The following is a 7981-nucleotide window of genomic DNA, read 5'->3' as shown; positions in this document are numbered from 1 at the left end:
AATTACCTTCTGATAACTTCTTTTGCTGCGTTCCAAGCGTTTTGAGTCTTCTGTTATGGTTCTAGTTTGTTTTAAGAAATTTAAAATTATTATCCCTTATTTTGTCTATTGTTTAGTCACTTTTAAGTACTAGGTTGTTCAGTATCCATGCCCTATACAATTTTCCTTTGTTCTTTCTATTGTTGATTCCTATTTTTTAACATTGTAGTCTGAGAATATGGGTTGCAGAATCTCAATAGTTTAAAATTTATTAGAGCTTACTTTGTGTACTAACACATGGTGTATTCTGGGAAGTGCTCCATGTGCATGAGAGAATATCTATATTTTGTTGTTATTTGAGTGCCCTATATAAGTTGAGTTGGTTGATAGTGTTGTTTTGTTCCTCTTCTTTTGTTTTTTTTTCTTTTTCGTTTCTTTCCTGATTATCTGTCTTTCCTAGATAATGGTGTATCGAAATCTACTCTTATTGCTGAGCTACTTCTCTCTTCAGCTCTATGAGAGTTCTATTAATGTATTTTGAGTTCCTTTCACTAGGGCATATATCTTTAACATGGTTATATCTTCTTGTTCTATTATTTCTTTCATCATTATTAAGTGCCCTTTGTTGTCTCTTATAATGGTTTTGACCTTGTAGTCTGTTTCATTGAGATTAATATTGGCACGGTTAATTTTTGGTAGTTTGAATGTTGGTTTGATGAAGTTTGGTAAATATTTTTCCATAGTTTGATTTTTAATCTATTTTTCTCTTTGTGTTTATGTAGACCTTGCATAGGTCTTGTGTAAACTGTATATTAATGGGTATTTTTCTTCCTAATAAAGTCTCAGCCTCTGCTATTTATTGGTGCATTTAAATAAATTATTGATATATGCAGGGCTGTTGCTCTCATTTTGCTTTTTATTTTTGTTTTTCTGGGTTTTGTTGATTTTTATATCAGTCTTAGGTTTGTTTGTTGGTGTGTTGATGTTGATTCTCTGTCTAAAAGTGTCACCCGTTCATATTTTTTTATAATGCATTCTTATTTTTACAAATTTATTTAATTTTCCTTTTCTGAAACTACTCTTATTTCTTCTTGCTGTATGGTCCTTATTGTCTTATTGCTGTATGGTTCTGCTGAGAAGTGTGAGCTTGTTCTTATTGACTTTTGTTTGTTGGGAACTTCTCTACTTCTCCTTGACACTGGAGAGTTTGACTGTTGAATGTCACAATGCTTTTCTTTTTGGGTAGCACTGTTTAGGGTTCTCTTAGCTGCTGCTGTACTTATTTTCTCCTCCTTATGATGTTGGATAAGTTTTCTTCCAAGATTTCTTGTGCTATTTTCTGTGTAGACTTTTTGTTTGTTTGTTTGCTTCTTTTTGCTCTGGCATCCCAATGAGACATAGTTTTTTTTCTTTTCTTTTGATGGTGTTTCACATCATTCAAAGCCTTTCTTCATATTTCTTTGCTTTTTTGTTTATTGTCTCTGTTGTAAATTTTATTAGCAGTAGATGTGTCTATGAGTTCACAAATTAGGTTTTCCTTTTCTATTGATTTCCTTGTTAGTCAGCAAATCATTTTGTCTAATTCCATTATATCATTACTCTTATTTTTCTTGACATCTCTTTGGTATAGGGTTTATAGATTTTCAATTATTTCTTCCATTTACTGAATTCATCTATAAACTATTCTCCTGAATAGTTTTTTTGGCCAGGGCCTTCCTTGCTAGGATATAGGGATTGCTACTATGACCAATGTCTTCGTTTCTATGAAAAAGGATGGTGGGGAGAGTTAGAACCTTCTCTGTCAAGTCACAGGGGCCACTGGAGCCTCTATTATCAGGACTGGGGGATATTTGGGGTCTTCCTTGACTAGGGATGGATGGGACCTTCTTTACCAGGATGCGGGAACACCTCAGGGCTTCCTTGCTAGGGGCAAGGATGATGCTAACATACATTACAAGGGGGTAGGGACATATAAAGCCTTCCCTGCCTAGTTGAGATGGCTGGGTCCTTCCTTGCTGGGGGACAGGGACTACCAAGTACTTCATTCCTGGGAACAGGGGACAGCTGAGACCTTCCTTTGCAGGAGTGGATACAGTCTGGGTCTCCCTTGCCAGGTTTCAGGGACCAATGAGTCCCTCTTTTCTGTGATATGTGGACACTTCAAGCTTTCTTTGTTGGGAAGCTTGTTGGATGGGGCTTTTCTTGTTGGGAAACAAGGGTGGTCATGGTCTTCCTTCATGGGGGTTTGGGAACACCCAGAGCATTTCTTCCTGCTTGCTGGAGCCTTATTTACCAGTTCTTGGAGATGTCTGGGTCCTTCCTTGCTGGGATACATGGTCACTTTCTTGTCTTTGGGCTAGCCTGGGTCTTCCTTGCGGGTTCCTGAGATCGCTGCAGCCTTTCTTGCTAGTGGGCAGGGACAGCTGGAGATTTTGTCTATGGTCAAAAACACTCAAGGCTTTCTATTCAGACCACAGGTTGACTGGGGCCTACCGTGACTTGTCCCAGGCTTTCCTTGACTGGAAATGGCCAGACCCTTTCTTGACAGCTCATGGAGATAGATATCTGGTGACTTTTTGGCTCGGGAATTGGGACAGTTGGAATGTATTTAGATGGGTGGTGGTGAGGGCTAGGGCCTTTCATGTTGCAGGGGTGGCTGAGACCTACCTTGCAAGATTCTAAGAATAGCTGGGGCTATCCACTGGAATCTTTCTTGCTGGGGATCAGGAATACCCAGGATCTTTCTTGCCAGTTCGCTGAAATGGCTGGGGCAATGATTTCTTCCTTTAAATCTATTGTGATTTTCATGGGTTTCTTGTTAACTTTCTTTGGAGCCATGGTTAAGAAATTTTATACAATTAAAGCCAAAAAAATTTAAAAAGCACAATGACAAATATTTTAATGTCCTAACACCAGCAGTGCTTTTTTGTCTGAGTGAGAGTGGTGCTTACACTGAAGCGTCACTTTTCTGTCTTTGGTGAGGTGCTATAGGTGACTCGCTCTCAGCAGTTTCAGATTATTTCAAGACTATCAAGCAAAATTACAACACCTAGCAGATTTTTTCAAACTTTGCTGTTCAAGTAGTGCGAATTTCAAGCCTTCAGACGTTTAATAACTGAAGTATCATTGTACTTGATTTCAATTAAACTTGTTTGGCTTTATGAGCATTTCTCATGATATAGATGAAGTTTAAATACAAATGAAATGCAAAATTATTTTTAGGAGATTGAATGAAAAAGTATACCGTGTGTAGATATTGTGACAGAGAAACAAGTAAATACACGGCTTTCTGAAGGAATATAGCTTTCACGTACTAAGGATAAGTTCTACATACTTTTTCTGCAACCAAAATTAAACAGTGCTCTATCTGCCGTGGTCGCATGAGTTAAATATTGGGCTAACTGCAAGTTGGTGGTTCAAACCCATAGGTTACTTCACAGAAGAAAGATGGGGCTGTGAGTTCCTGTAAAGAATTACGATCTCAGTATACCTATGACGCTGTTGTGCTTTGTCCTGCAGGTTCACTATAATTCACAATCTACTGAGAGGCAGTATATTGGGTTTTAGTTTCTAGTCCTCTTTAGTTATCTATTAATACTGATTGACTCTTTATAGTCAATAAATAAATAAAGATGTCTATTTATTAAAAGCCATATATATTGGTTCCTGGAGAGAATACTTTTTAAAAAATAAAAAATATATATTTATTGAAAAACAGTTTAGTACTTTACATATTTAAAAGCAATATGTTAGAAATTCATATTTGTTATAAGAAGGATAATGTTATAATGCTTATTAAAAGAAAATTATATTTAATATTAAAATGATGGCAAATAAAATAGTTATTCAATGACATATGTAATTAGATAGCTTTGCCCTTGTAACAATAATTTTATGTCAGAGAATATTTTTCGAATGGGTTTTCAGAAAATGTATAAAATACATATCTCTAGAAGAGTATAGAGGAGGTTTAAATCTTTGGTGAGCAAGTTAGGCAGTCAAAAAACTAACTTTACCACCACCCCGGCCCTCACAATGTAGAAACTAAATTGTTCAGATATTAATGTTATTCTAGTGTAATTCTAAACTCCAAAGGAAAAAAACATATTTAATTCTTTTTAAAAAAACTTTAATTATTTTATTGACATATGTCACATATCATACAAACCAATGGTTAAAATACATGAAAAAGAGTTGTGCAATTACACTCCATTTGGGAACATTTTCTTCACTCTTGTATCCACTGTTATTAATATCTCCTGCTTTCCCAACCTCCCCTACTGTAACTCCAAGGAACTATTGATCTCATTGCTGTCTCTATAGGTTTATCTATTATATTTAATTCTTTGGAATTAGCTAAATGACTTGATATTGAGTCTGCATTAAAAGCATAAGATGTTAAAGAAATAAAAAACACACTACGAGCAGATGTGTGCACACCAGATTAGCAGATATGTGCACACCTACGTTCATTGCAGCAGGATTCACAGTAGCAAGAAGATGGAAACAACCCAAACGCAATTGGTGGAAAACCAGATTAACTCTGGCACACACACTCTATGGGATTCTATGCATCATCAAAGAATAATGGTGAAACTATGACATATCTCACGACATGGATGGATTTAGGCGATGTTATGCTGAATCAAGTTAGCCAATCAATAAAGGACAAATATTGTATGAAGTCTGTTATAAAAAATACCAAGATGCCCGGCTATCAAAAAGTATAGCGTCTGGGGTCTTAAAGGCTTGAAGGTAATCAAGCGGCCATCAAGCTCAGAAGCAACAAAGCCCACATGGAAGAAGCACACCAGCCTATGCAACCACGAGGTGTCAAAGGTGTAAGGCATCATCAGAACAAAAAATCTTACCATAGTGAATGATGGGGGGAGTGCGGAGTGGAGATCCAAAGCCCATTAGTAGGCCACTGGAGACCCCCTTGCAGAGGGGTCTCGGGGAGGAGATGAGCCAGTCAGGGTGCGAAGTAACAATGATGAGAAATACAACTTTCCTCTAGTTCCTAAATGTTTCCTCCCCGCTCCCACTACCATGACTCGAATTCGATCTTGCAAGTCTGGCTAGACCAGAGGAGGTACACTGGTAGAGATAGGAACTGAAAATGCAGGAATCCATGACGGATGAGCCCTACAGGACCAGTGGTGTGAGTGGCAAAACAGGGAGGTTAAAGGGAGAATGCGTAGGAAAGAGGGAACCGATTACATGGAACTGTGTGTGACCTTCTCCCTGGGGGACAGAAAACCAAAAAGTGGGTGAAGGGAGACGTCGGACAGGGCAAGATATGACAAAATACCCATTTGTAAGCTATGAAGGGCTGATGAGGGAGGGGGGGAGCGGCAAGGGAGGGGGAAAATGAGGACCTAATGTCGGGGGTTTAAGTGGAGAGAAAATGTTTTGAGAAACGATGTACAAATGCGCTTTACACAATTGATGTGTGTATGGATTGGGATAACAGTTGTATGAGCCCCTAATAAAATGTTAAAAAAATTAAAAATTAAAAATTAAAAAAAACGAGAAAAAAAATATATCAAGAAAAAGGTGTTTAGATATTTATCTATCAGAAATTACATTTTGGCCGTTAAAACATAAATAGCAAGAGGGCAGGAAAAGCATTCTAAGGATATGCTCTTCCATCACTTCCTGTGTGCCCCCTGAATTACATACTTGAGACCAAAGCTTGTTATCCTTGCTTTTAAGAAGAATGTTTAAGGTCTTCCAAGATCAATTTGTTTGTTTTTCTTGAAGTCTATGATACATTCGATGTTTTTGTCCATACAATCATTCAAAAACATCAATTCTCCATCGGTCTTCCTTGTTCATTGTCCAGCTTTCATTTACATATGAGGTCATTGAAAATACTATGGCTTGGATCAGTGGCTCCTTAGTCTTCAATGGGATATCTTTGCTTGTTAACAATCAAAAAGTGTTGCGATATGTTGTTTGATTTTTCTGTCTGCTGCTTCTATGGATATTGTTTATGGATCAAAATAAAATGATAAATGCTTGGCAACTTCAAACTATCAAGAAAACCAGAGCATTAATTCAAACAACACTTATCTTGTTCTTGCTTATTGGCCCAGATTGTAGGGAGTTTTTTGTATGTTTAAATGCAATGCATATTGAAGGCCATATTCATTAATCTTCATCAGTAAGTGCTTCAAGTCCTCTTCACTTTTAGCAAGCAAGTTTGTGCTGTTAGCTACCTCCATTGTTAATGAGGCACCCCCCAATCTTGATGCTACGTTCTTCTTCACAAAGTCCAGTTCTTCAGACTCCACCGGTGCCCTTTCTTTAGCCTCAGAATATGGTGAGTGGTATTTATTGATTTTTTAATATTGAAACAGCCTTGCATATCTGGAAGACATCCTATTTGTAGTTTTTACATTTGTTGTGAAATCCTATTTCTTAGTATCTCCAAAAGTTTCTTTCTTTATGTCCTTATTTTTGTGCATTTAGGGTTTGGAGTCTTGTTTTTATTTTTCTCACTCCCTTTCTTTTCCTTTCTTATTTTGCTTATTGTTTGATGTTTTCTACTGGTTGTATGTAGCTGATTTTGGAATCAGGACAATATCTTTCATAAAATGATTATGGAGTGATTTTACTTCATCGATTTTACTTAAGAAACTATGTAAAAGTAAAAATAATTTCTTATTTAATGCTTGGTAGAATCCTCTAGTGAAAAAAATTAAGACCTGCAATTTTCAAAGTATTTTAATGCTGCAAATTAATTAACTTATTAAGGCTCATAAATTATTTCGTACAGAGTGAGATGTGATAATGTGAATTTTCTAGAAATTGTTACATATCATATGAATTATCAAATATGTGTGTAGAGTAGTTTGTAGTATTCACTTACTACCTTTTCAATGTCTGCAGAGTCTACAATGATACTCAGTTTCATATCTAATATTATTAGTGTTCTTTCTGTATTTCTGTCAAAAATAAAATAAACAAAAAAGGCTTTTTCACTTTCAGAGCTTTGTCAGATTGATTTTTTAAAATAATGTTGTTTTTAAAAAAATAAATAATGCATTTTTTTCCATTGCAATGAATTCCGTTCAGCATTTTTGCTATTATTTTTCTTTCTGTTGCTTGAATTAATGTTCTGGGTTCTTTTATTTTATAGTTTCTTAGTTGAGAGCCCCACTTATTTGAGATTCTCTATCTTTACTAGATGTGAATTTACTGTTATGAAATTATGACACATTAGTACTTTTAATATAATCTAATTTTGGTATATTGAAATTTCATTTTAAATTTCATTTTATTTAAGCTTTCAATTGTATTTCTCTTGAAACCACCTTTGAAATTTCAATTTCGTTTATCTTAAAACTTTGCCTTTGAAGCCTGAAAAATTTCATTTTTAGAAATGTTTACTTTTAAGTGGAGAATTTTCCTTCACCCTCCTGTTATTTGCTTGTGATTTAGTCTCATTGTAGTAATAGAGAACTTTACATGACTTCAATTTGCAGATATTCAATGGATATCTGAAAATAATGTCTAAATTTCTGATATGAACAAGGTGCTAATAATATTTGTTAGTTGTACTGATTGAGGTACTTTTAATTTCTAATATAATTGGTGATTTTCTGTCTACTGTATCATTAGTCCACGGTAAAATGTTAAAGTCTCGATTATATTAGGGTTTATTTCACATATTTTGCAACTTATTGTTGATTGTATGCACTTCTTGAATTATTCTTCTTTTGAAGTAGATTCATATTTACATGTTGAAATACCTTCATTTGCTCTGGATTTTCCTTACTCTGAAGCTCATTTTTCTGATAATATAGATAGTGCACCATGCTCTAAACATGGCCTCTACTGACACCATGGAATGAAGTGACTCATAATTAAGTGATGGTGTTAAAATTAATTTTCATATGTTTGATATCTTCTGGTGCCACAACACTAGAGTTGGTTTAAGAGATGATAGTCTTTCCACTTAAACTTTACTGAAATAGGTGGGAATAGAACATAGTTT

The sequence above is a fragment of the Echinops telfairi genome, unplaced genomic scaffold (genome assembly GCF_000313985.2).
Source record: "Echinops telfairi isolate 266 unplaced genomic scaffold, ASM31398v2 ScPeMD7_7401;HRSCAF=8416, whole genome shotgun sequence".
NCBI lineage: Eukaryota > Metazoa > Chordata > Mammalia > Afrosoricida > Tenrecidae > Echinops > Echinops telfairi.
The sequence above is the reverse complement of the archived record's forward strand: the minus strand, read 5'-3'. Positions refer to the sequence as shown.